This window comes from Phocoena sinus, chromosome 9 (assembly GCF_008692025.1).
Source record: "Phocoena sinus isolate mPhoSin1 chromosome 9, mPhoSin1.pri, whole genome shotgun sequence".
Taxonomy (NCBI): domain Eukaryota; kingdom Metazoa; phylum Chordata; class Mammalia; order Artiodactyla; family Phocoenidae; genus Phocoena; species Phocoena sinus.
In genome coordinates, this window is record NC_045771.1 from 55,953,154 (window position 1) to 55,964,871 (window position 11,718).

An 11,718-nucleotide genomic window follows, 5' to 3' on the forward strand; every position below is an offset into this window, starting at 1 on the left:
GTAAAGTAGCAGGATACAAAATTAATGCACAGAAATCTCTGGCATTCCTATATACTAATGATGAAAAATCTGAAAGTGAAATCAAGAAAACACTCCCATTTACCATTGCAACAAAAAGAATAAAATACCTAGGAATAAACCTACCTAAGGATACGAAAGACCTGTATGCAGAAAATTATAAGACACTGATGAAAGAAATTAAAGATGATACAAATAGATGGAGAGATATACCATGTTCTTGGATGGGAAGAATCAACATTGTGAAAATGACTCTACTACCCAAAGCAATCTACAGATTCAATGCAATCCCTATCAAACTACCACTGGCATTTTTCACAGAACTAGAACAAAAAATTTCGCAATTTGTATGGAAACACAAAAGACCCCGAATAGCCAAAGCAATCTTGAGAACGAAAAAAGGAGCTGGAGGAATCAGGCTCCCTGACTTCAGACTATACTACAAAGCAACAATAATCAAGACAGTATGGTACTGGCACAAAAACAGAAAGATAGATCAGTGGAACAGGATAGAAAGCCCAGAGATAAACCCACGCACATATGGACACCTTATCTTTGATAAAGGAGGCAGGAATGTACAGTGGAGAAAGGACAGCCTCTTCAATAAATGGTGCTGGGAAAACTGGACAGGTACATGTAAAAGTATGAAATTAGATCACTCCCTAACACCATACACAAAAATAAGCTCAAAATGGATTAAAGATCTAAATGTAAGGCCAGAAACTATCAAACTCTTAGAGGAAAACATAGGAAGAACACTCTATGACATAAATCACAGCAAGATCCTTTCTGACCCACCTCCTAGAGTAATGGAAATTAAAACAAAAATAAACAAATGGGACCTAATGAAACTTCAAAGCTTTTGCACAGCAAAGGAAACCATAACCAAGACCAAAAGACAACCCTCAGAATGGGAGAAAACATTTGCAAATGAAGCAACTGACAAAGGATTAATCTCCAAAATTTACAAGCAGCTCATGCAGCTCAATAACAAAAAAACAAACAACCCCATCCAAAAATGGGCAGAAGACCTAAACAGACATTTCTCCAAAGAATATATACAGAATGCCAACAAACACATGAAAGAATGCTCAACATCATTAATCATTAGAGAAATGCAAATCAAAACTACAATGAGATATCATCTCACACCAGTCAGAATGGCCATCATCAAAAAATCTAGAAACAATAAATGCTGGAGAGGGTGTGGAGAAAAGGGGACACTCTTGCACTGCTGGTGGGAATGTGAATTGGTTCAACCACTATGGAGAACAGTATGGAGGTTCCTTAAAAAACTACAAATAGAATTACCATACGACCCAGCAATCCCACTACTGGGCATATACCCTGAGAAAACCAAAATTCAAAAAGAGTCATGTACCAAAATGTTCATTGCAGCTCTATTTACAATAGCCCGGAGATGGAAAGAACCTAAGCGCCCATCATCGGACAAATGGATAAAGAAGATGTGGCACATATACACAATGGAATATTACTCAGCCTTAAAAAGAAATGAAATTGAGTTATTTGTAATGAGATGGATAGACCTAGAGTCTGTCATACAGAGTGAAGTAAGTCAGAAAGACAAAGACAAATACCGTATGCTAACACATATATATGGAATTTAAGGGGAAAAAATGTCATGAAGAACCTAGGGATAAGACAGGAATAGAGGCGCAGACCTACTGGAGAACGGACTTGAGGATATGGGGAGGGGGAAGGGTGAGTTTTGACAGGGCGAGAGAGAGTCATGGACATATACACACTAACAAACGTAGTAAGGTAGATAGCTGGGGGGAAGCAGCCGCAAGGCACAGGGATATTAGCTCGGGGCTTTGGGACAGCCTGGAAGGGTGGGAGGGGGAGAGTGGGAGGGCGGGAGAAGCAAGAGGGAAGACACATGGGAGCACATGTATATGTATAGCTGATTCACTTTGTTATAAATCAGAAACTAACACACTATTGTAAAGCAATTATACCCCAATAAAGATGTTAAAAAAAAAAATTATAGTTGTGAACATAAATTATACATAGAAAAGCCATTATATACATATATGCATATTTCTGAGTGTTTACATTCCTCATAAAATGAGTATAAGAGGGGACAATTCCCATATCTCTAGGTGCCAGCAGCATTGAAAGCATTTAGTAAGAGATAAATAATTTTCAGAAGTTTTTCAAAACCAATCCTTTTCCAAGTACTTTATGTGCATTAAGTTCACCTTTCATTCAGCTACAAATTAGGAAATGTACACTACCCATATACCAAGAAAGTTCTCTGTGATGCTAAGTAGTGTGAGAGTTGGTTCTACTTCTGCCGAAAGAGTTGAAGAGCAAAGGAGAACAAGGGATTATATAAGACATTCCCAACAAAGGCTTGCTCTGATTCTCCATCTCAAGGCTGGACAATGCAAAGTGATATAAACTTCAGCTATTCTCATTACACTCCTAGGTTATCACCTTTAGGTCACCATCAGTTGCATGTCTCAGCAATTAGTTGTAAAAATGTAAACCGCTCGACTTCTGGTTTTCAGGATTCTTGAAACTAAAAAGAAACTTACTCTAGAAAGAATGAAGATAAAGACTAAGTGGCAAATGAATGAGTTATCTAGCAGATACTTTCTTCAGTTGAACAGTCATAACTTTGTCTTGTTTAGTAAACCTCAAAAGAAGATCTCACATGTCCCCTCTTCCTTGCCCTATCTCTCTCCATCACCCTACACCACCCCCGAGTTGGAATGAATCTCATCCTTCTTTATGTTCCCATAACATTTTGTTCAAATACTTAATCACATCCTGCTATAGCTATACCATAATTGCATGTATGTCTGATCTCCCCCACTGGATGGCAAATTGGTTGAGATTAGAGAATAGGTTTCATTTTACATTTTTTTTTCTCTCCAGTGTGCTTTAAAATAAATGTTTGTTGGATTAAATCAAATTGAAAATAATTAAAAGTACTGCTCTTTTAATTGAATCCCTACTGCCTGTATAGGATATTTATCATGAAGTTGAAAAATGTCCACATGTGAAGTCTGTAGCAAAAATTGTGGGAGTAGCAAATGAACCGGGAGTATGACAGATTAGGAATTGCTTTTTTTTTTCTTAAGAAGGACATAATGGGACTTCCCTGGTGGTCCAGTGGTTAAGACGCCATGCTCCCAATGCAGGGGGCCTAGGTTCGATCCCTGGTCAGGGAACTAAGATCCCACATACTGCAACTAAGCCCCTGTGCCACAACTACAGAGCCCGCGCGCTCTAGAGCCTGAGTAAACTGCAACCACAGAATCCCTCGCACCGCAACAAAGACCCAGTGCAGCCAAAATTAATTAATTTAAAAAAATTTTTAAAAGGACATAGTATTATATTCAGAAGCCAAGATAAGCATCCTGTTATCCAGGCGAATGAGAATCTATTAAAACAGGATTGCATAGGGCCTTTCTGAAGTAAATGGGTACAAATACCCATTTGTTTACCCATTTGAGAAAGAGTTTAGAGCAGGAGTTAAGAATAAGGACTCTAAACTTAAAGGGTCTCCCAATGGCCAATTCGGGGAATATTTGAGCAACAAAATAAATAATTATAGTAACAGATATAACCCATAGAATAAAATAAGAACTGATGTCGTCTCTACTGATATAAATAATGACAGCCCTTCCTTGCAGTAGAATTCCACTAATAACTGTAGAAGAAATGGTGGAAACAGAAAATCACCATACAGAAAACACCACCGTTAGAACTGTTTCAGGCAAGTATCGTTAATAGATGCTAAAATTCAGGGCAAGAGTATGATGAGAAGCAGGAAATTTACATTGTCTCAAAATATCATTTGACAGCAAATGAATGAGACTTCTTTAACAAATAAAACTCTACATCCAGTGAGTGGTCCTGTAATATTGTCTTGAAAGACTGTATATACTTACTCCTGTTTGGTATATTTTTTAAACTACAATTTCAAATGTAAAAGGCAAAAATGGTATATTTTCAGTGGAGAAATCTGGCAGACACCACATTAACCAAATGATCAAATTTAACATCACCAGTGATGGACAAATCAAAATTATATGCCTCTGATATGATTCACAACATCACTTCTACAGCATTTTGGCAAAAAAGGCAAAACCTGAATTTAATCATGAGGAAATATCAGACAAACCCAAATTGAAGGCCATTCAATGAAATAATCGGCCAATACTCTTAAATGGTGTCATGAGCATAAGAGACCAAAAAAAAAAAAAATTATCAGGAACTTCCTAGATTGGAAGAGACACTACAACTAAATGCTTGTGTGAGTTTGACTATGTTAGATTCCTCGTATAAGTGGTATCCTGTAGTATTTATCTTTCTGTGTCTGGCTTAATTCACTTAGCCTAATATCCTCCAGTTTCATCCATGTTTTTGCAAATGGCAGGATTTCCTTCTTTCTCATGGCTGAATAATAATTCATACATATGTACACACACACACACACACACACACCACATTCTCTTTATCTATTCATTAGTCAATAGAGTTAAGTTGCTTCCATGTCTTGGCTATTGTGAATTATGCTGCAGTGAACATGGGAACATAGATATCTCTTTGAGATATTGATTTCATTTCCTTCAGGATATATACACACAAGTGGGATTGCTGGATCAAATGGTAGTTCTATTTTTTATTTATTTATTTTTTTCGTACATGGGCCTCTCACTGTTGTGGCCTCTCCCGTTGTGGAGCACAGGCTCCGGACGCGCAGGCTCAGCAGCCGTGACTCACGAGCCCAGCCGCTCCGTGGCATGTGGGATCTTCCCGGACCGGGGCACGAACCCGTGTCTCCTGCATCGGCAGGTGGACTCTCAACCACTGCGCCACCAGGGAAGCCCTATTTTTAATTTTTTGAGGACTCTCCATACTGTATTCCAGAGTGACTGCACCAATTTATATTCCCACCAACAGTGCACAAGGATTCCTTTTTCTCCACATCCTTGCCAACATTTGCTATCTCTTGTCTTTTTGATAAAGCCATTCTAACTAGTGCGAGGTGATATTTCATTGTGGTTTTGATTTGCATTTCCCTGATTAGTGATATCGAGCACATTTTCACCCGTAGGCCATTTGGACATCTTTGGAAAACTGTCTATTCAGTTCCTATGTCCAGTTTTTAATTGGTTTATTTGGTTTTTCGCTTAGTTGCATGAATTCCTCATAGTTTTTGGATATTAACCCCATATCAGATAGATAGTTTGCAAATACTTTTTCCCATTCAAAAGGGTACCTTTTTGTTTTGTTGACTGTTTCCTTTGCTGTGCAGAAGCATTTTAGTTTGATGTAGTCCCAACTGTCTACTTTTGTTTTTGTTGCCAATGCTTTTGGTGTCATATTCAAGAAATCATTGCCAAAACCAATGTCAAGAAACACTTTTCCCCTATGTTTTCTTTTAGGAGTTTTATGATTTCAGGTCTTATGTTTAAGTCTTTAATCCATCTTGAGTTAATGTTTGTGTATTATGTAAAATAAGGATTCAATTTCATTCTTTTGCATGTGGATATCCAGTTTTTCTAATACCATTTATTGAAGAGACTATCCTTTTTCCATTGTGTATTCTTGGCATCCTCATCTAAGATCAGTTGACATATATGCATGGGTTTATTTCTGGGCTCTCAATTCTTAATGACTTCATACTTTTCCAAAAATTCAGCCTCCCCTCAAAAGTTATTCAAAGAGATATGCTACAGATTTTAAAAAAACAATTTCCATGGCATTCCAAAAATACTTTAATAGGTGAATTGTTGAAATAAGTAGATGGTTTGCCAGGAAAAGCACTTTGAAGCAACCATATTTTAGATATATAGATTCTGAATTAAGTGTTTTAAAAATCAGATTTGAGACATATTTTATCTCTGTTATAAGCAGCAAACTATAAACCAGATGAAGAGCAGTTTCTGTCTTTTTGTACTGGCAACATACAATTGCTGTTCTTTATTTGATTTGAAGATACATACATAAAATCTACTCCTAAACATTTTCAAAGCAAGTATTTCTTTTTATGTTTCAGTACATTTAAATTAGTATTTTGTTTTTGTTTTTTGGGTTTTTTGTTTGTTTGTTTGTTTGTTTGGAGCTTTTGTTATTATTGTTTTGTCTTGTTTTGTTTTGCCTCTAAAAAGTGTGCAGTACTTCTTGGGCTCACTAGCAGGACTCTGGAATTTCACAAAACCTGAGGTGGAAATTACAATCCTGAACTAAGGACTGTAACACACAAGATTATGAAAAGTCTGGTATTATTTCAAGTCAGGATTTTCTTCCATATCCAATTTCACCCAAAGTCAAGCATTAGTCAGTCTTCACCTTTCATACAGCAGAAAGGAGATTTGATTAATATGATTTCTTTATAGAAAAATCTAAGACGATTAAGGCACAATGATATAGGGAAAGCATGCCCTTTCTCAACATGACATTCTTCAGCACTATATAGAGGTCTGAACATCTTTCTAGTCATTAGATCGTTCACACTAGCTGCATGTGAAAGAGAAAAAAATCTATCATGGGGGAAAACTTCCATTTTTTTCACATTTTAGTTTCCACCTCACGAACGGCTCAACAAATCTGGAGGTTGGTATTGATTTCATTCTATAACTAAGCAGGAAAGTGCATCTTTCAAGCAAACATTTGCAGATCATTTCCCCTCATCCATCCCACCCCTGTTTTGGGGGTTATGTTTTGTGATGGTCTCCAAGGAAAAAATTAGAACCTTCTAGATGACTTCTGTACTCAGTGAAGCACAATGCAAAATAAATCTAATTGGGGTGATTTCCATTAATTATTTTCCATCTGTACATTCTGAAAATCCAATACTAACCAGGAGGCATGATTTTCTGCTTTTCTGATATGAGGAAATGAATTCAAGCCTGGTTAAAATATATATTTATATATATAAATTTTATATATAAACATGTATATGAATATAAAATGTCATCTCCCACTTTTACTTTATATATGTTTATGTGAATATATATATATATATATATGTTGAGAGAAAAAGAATAAAATTAAAATACCTTTCCCTAGACCTTCTCAACTTTCAGAATATGGGTATTATACTCCCACTGCTTTGCTCAAATGCAGACCATTTGAGAACATGATAGATGAGGGAGTAAATTACTTTCAATAGACCATTTCCAAGGTTGTTTTCTCCTTAGACTATCACATGTCAATTTGATGGATATGAATCTGAAGATTCAGTTACAATAGAAAGGGCTACAGGGTCAGAATTCACTGTGCAGCCTTCTTTGTACATCTCAGCAGCCCAGCTAAGACACTTCAGTGCTCACAACTTAAAGAACCCCTACTGTACCAGTCAGGGGCCTCTTGATCCCATGCTTCTCTTCAGAAATCTGACAAACCATGCAAGGCTACCTAAACAGACACGAAATTTACCTTAGTTCTGGGGGCGGGGTGGGGAGGAGGAAGCAGATAAACTTGGTATTTAACATCCATATGCTCAAAGGCAATTTATACTTTATATGATGACACAAACACATAACTCCTGACTTTGAAAACAAGTTTTAAAGTAGGCTTTTTACCTGTTTTAATAGTCTTTACAGCAAAGTAGAATATAATACTGTTATGTTAATTAGTCAGTTACTCCTACTACTGCTAGTTTTGACACATGAATCCTAGTATAGGTCAAATAGAAAAAAAAAACTATAATATAACTCATCCTAGAAAAAGTAATGTGCTTACTTGAATAGAAGGGACTCACTAAAACTCAGTATCTGTTCTTAAGTAAAACCTTAAGTTTTTGTTATTAATATCACAAAGAAAAGATATATAAAACCAAGAGTTAGCATATTTAATAGAGAAACAATGAGTCAAGGATACCCAATGCCCTCACAATGCTTTCCTAGTAGGTTGAACCACGTGAAATTGAAGGCCAAAAACAGTCAAATATCAACAATTTCATATGTTTCCATATAATACTTAATACTTTACTATAATACAAGTTAGATCTAGAATCTATCCACTTCTCCCTATTTCCACCACCACCCTAGTTGAAGACATCATCTTTCATCTGGAAAACTTCAACAGCCTCCTAACTGGGCTCCCTGCCTCCACCCTCTTCTAGAATTTATTTTCTCTTCTATAACTAGAGTGGTCCTTTTTTAACTTTTTATTTACTTAACACACATACATAAAAGTGCACAAATCATGAACGTACAACTTGATGGATTTTCACAAACTGAACACATTCATGCAACTAGTGCCCAGATCAATAAATAGAATATTCACATGAATGGACTCATACAATGTGTTCTTCACTGCATTTGGCTTTTTTCACTCAACACTGTACTTGGGTTGGCTTGTTGTCTCATGCTATTGTGTGTAGCAGCAAATCGTTCATTCTCCTTGCTGTAGAACATTCCATTGTATCAGTATATCACAACTTATTTATCTATTCCACTGTCGATGAACCAGAGTGACCTTTTAAAAATGTAGATAAGATCAGGTAATTTCCCTAATTAAAACTCTTTGCTTGCTTCATATTGCATTTAAAAGATCCGTAGCCTTTACCATGGTGCTAGCCCACCTCTGCAATTCACCTTACCACACTCCCAGCTTCTCACTCTAACCCCATGGCTCTAGCCACACAGTCCTTATTTCTATTTATTTTCTCTGTTACATACTAAGCTCTTTCCCAGCACAGAGCCTTCACACAGGCTAGTAACTTTCTGGAATGTTTTCCCTGACCACAACCATCACATCCTCTACCCACCCAAATCAAGGCCAAATTTATAGGGCTGGCTCTGACTCAGCTTATAAAGAAGTCATCTTTTCAAACATGCCTTCCTTAAACTCTTCCTTGGAATACCACCTTACTCTATTCTATACCACCCTGTTTGTTTCACTTTGACCTTTCACTTTATTTCACCTTGACTTTTCACTTTAGCTCTGAGAGGAAAATATTAAGGGTAAAATGCCTACATTATTGAGAGCAGAGAGAAATACAATTTGGTTATTTTTAAATCACAGCTCCAGTGAGGCGGTGGGGGGGGAAGGAGATTTAATATCTAGGTTACAACCAAATCTCAATTCATGAAATCAATTCAATCAATTTAATAGAAACATCATTCTAGCTGGTTATATAATCTACAGCTGTTGTTTTTTTTAATGGTTAACAATTTTTCACTTTTCAATATGTTGCTTTGGCATCATAGCCAGTTAATATCAGAATTACAGGCTCTGATGGTCCGCAACTAGAGAAATGTTGGGACCAAGGTCTTGTTATTGCAATCTCCAAATTCCTAACTAAACTTTTAAGGTGCCCTGCAACACACCTCATGGGAGTGTTCCCTGTAGGCCAAGTGGCACCAACTTCCCACAAAACCATAAACAAAGAGTTCCAAGAACAAAATCACTCCATCTGAAGAAAGGGAGGTTTTATATGGAAAGCGTTTACAATGTTTTCTACAAAGGTACAAAATGTTTCTATGAAGGAAAATGAAGCAAAATTTTGACTTAGCTTTCCAAAACTAAACTAGAATTTTCAATGAACCAACTAGAGAAAGTAAATCAGTGCATTTATGCAATTTGCAAGTCCTGGACACTTCTAATTAAGCAACGAAAAGTGGTATGTTTTTTAAAATGTAATGTATTTTTAAAGGGTAGTAGGGAAATTAAATGTGTTCAGTTGGGTTTAACTTCTTCATGAAATAAGCTTCTTATTCTGGTAAGAAATGGGTCATAGCAATAAAAGTGTGCTGTAAATTCAACTTGACAAATGAGAAAATGAATTCCTCAGGGTAAGGCCTATTAAAGGAATATTTTAATTTAATCATGCAATGAATATTTTTGAGAAGCTTCTATATATGCAAGAAACCTGCCTTATATATTTTAATGAGGTAAAACATAGTATTAGTTAATATAGTAATAGTTTATTCTATTACTAACTTCTCAGCCATAATAGAAAAAGATCAAATATAACGAAAAAAATGTTAAACCCATATATGAAGATGCCAGCTTCCAATATTTGCTTGTAAACTTCAAAATTCAACATGTTACACCCACAACTTAAAGGCATGTACAGAGCATTAGTCATTTCAGTGAACAGAAAAACAGCCTGCTTCTTTGGCATAAAATGTGATATGATGCCACCTTATGGTTGAAAATTAAAAATGATGATAAACAATCATTTTTCAGATATACCTTCTTAGATCCCTGGGGGGGAAAATGGTGTGTACTACTAAATCCTTAAAATTCACAAATCTAAATACACACAACCAATTTAATCCTGGAAAGAAAATATAAAAGGGTTACAATGGAAGTGTGCAATATCTGACACACAGGAAGACTGCATTTTGTCAAGGGGGTCTGCTCATCTGTCTGCCTATTCTAGGTATTTTCATAGCAAATGTCAGTTGGGTTCTCCTAGTTCAAATAGCTGTTCTTTACTCCCAAGTTCGAAAAACAACAAAAATATACAGTGAAACCAAGTGAAAAATTTTGGAATTAACCACTTTTAATTTACTAGATATTAGGTTAAATGATATGAAAGTCCCAGTTCTGTGGATCAAAAATGGTCAAATATTAGAAATTTCATATCATTCTTTGCATGGTAAGCTTAAGCATAAATGCAAATTTAAGGAAGTTAATAAATAAACAAATATAACTGTAATATTAGTCCAATACTAAGTGTCAGTTGCTCCCCACTGGAGAAACGGGGCTTGGTCCTTCCCATGTGCTCTTCATCAATGGCACTTCTCTGTGGCTACTGATCTTCTTGGGCCCTATGTACTTTCATATCCTCCACTGATCTATGATTCACTTACTTGTAAGCATTGCAGACATTTCTCACTCAGTCTGCAAAAGCTCAAAGTTCCAACTTTAAAGTTGAGCATCACTATCAACCAAATTTTTCTAGTCCTAATTAATTCTGTTTTTATTTACTGTTGAACAAATCCAAGAATTTGGGGAAATGCATATCTCCTTCAATGCTTATTTAATAAAATGCTGTTTCCAAAATCCTTTGTCATTGCAACATTGCTGTAAAGCCTCAATAGTTCCTAAGAAGAAGAAGTACCTTCTGGCCTGAAAGCTACCAGAAAAGGCTCTCCTTTTGTTTGAAAGTTATTTCTCCTGTTATGCTATCAAATATTCTTCTTCCTTCCCCTTTCTCCAGCAATGGTAGCTGTGGTTAAAACTCTCCAGTGGCTTTATAATAGAAATTTTCAGTGCTCAATTGTTGACTCCTTATCAGATATGTAGGTTATTCTATCTTAGCAGTAAATTTTTAGGAAATGTTATAGGAAAGTGATAGAAACAAACCCACTTGCAGACAAGGCTCTATTTAAGGGATACTCATGCATATAGAACTACTGTAAAATTCAAGAAATCAAATATAAAGTGCTAATATCAGGGGAAACTGGATAAAGATTACATGGGAACTATCTGTATTATCTCTGCAGATTTTCCATACATTTAAAATTATTCCAAAACAAAAAGTTTATTTAAAAAAAAGTGCAGGGAATCAGAATCAAAGTCACAGGTAATTTATCTTCTCTCTAACCGCTTTACCAGATTGCGGTCTCTTTTCCTCCTTTGCACATTTACTTATGTATCTCACATACACAGGATCCTTTACATCTGCTAAGAGATTGGAGCTGTCACCTTACTCCTGAGAAGAAAGGCCAGCTTGGTGGCTGCTGGTTTGAAGTTCCCTGT

At 36.1% G+C, this 11,718-nt stretch overlaps 1 non-coding gene across 1 annotated transcript; it reads left to right on the forward strand.

The window, feature by feature from the left end:
• The first annotated feature begins 3,145 nt into the window (after nt 1–3,145).
• Nucleotides 3,146–3,218, forward strand: TRNAW-CCA. Its single transcript has one exon. It is a non-coding gene; the product is annotated as a tRNA-Trp (tRNA).
• The last annotated feature ends 8,500 nt before the right edge of the window (nt 3,219–11,718 follow it).